The sequence below is a fragment of the Apaloderma vittatum genome, unplaced genomic scaffold, assembly GCF_000703405.1.
Source record: "Apaloderma vittatum isolate BGI_N311 unplaced genomic scaffold, ASM70340v1 scaffold32124, whole genome shotgun sequence".
Classification (NCBI taxonomy): Eukaryota; Metazoa; Chordata; class Aves; order Trogoniformes; family Trogonidae; genus Apaloderma; species Apaloderma vittatum.
This window is the reverse complement of record NW_009712646.1, coordinates 268-642: the sequence shown is the minus strand read 5'-3', so window position 1 is coordinate 642 and position 375 is coordinate 268. Positions and strand designations below refer to the sequence as shown.

Genomic DNA, 375 nt, shown 5'->3' with positions numbered 1-375 from the left:
GAAATCCCTCCAGGGACGGGGACCCCCCCCTGCCCTGGGCAACCCCTGCCCGTGCCCGAGAGCCCTTTCAGCAGAGAAATTCTTCCTCACACCCAACCTGGAGCAACTTGAGGCTGTTTCTTCTTGTCCTGTCAAGAAGACAAGAGCTCCCTCTTCCAGCAGCATCGACCCTGGGACGGGACACATCCTTCCCAGGAGAGGTTTGGGGGTGTCTTTCCCGACAGCCACGCTGGGGCATTTTTTCTGCAGCAGCAGCAGGGATGGGAGATCCTCTGATGGCTTTTCCCCTCTTGCTTCCCTTGGTTCCACCCCTGGGCCCTGGATCTAGCTCAGTGGTGCCCAGCCACCGGTGCACCGGTACCGGAGGTTGGGCTG

At 60.8% G+C, this 375-nt stretch overlaps 1 protein-coding gene across 1 annotated transcript in view; it reads left to right on the top strand.

Moving 5' to 3' along the window:
* The window catches only part of MAF1 (MAF1 homolog (S. cerevisiae)), a gene marked incomplete at both ends in the record, with an annotated part of 936 nt that overhangs the window by 376 nt on the left and 185 nt on the right, over nt 1–375 (top strand). The window lies entirely within an intron of this gene.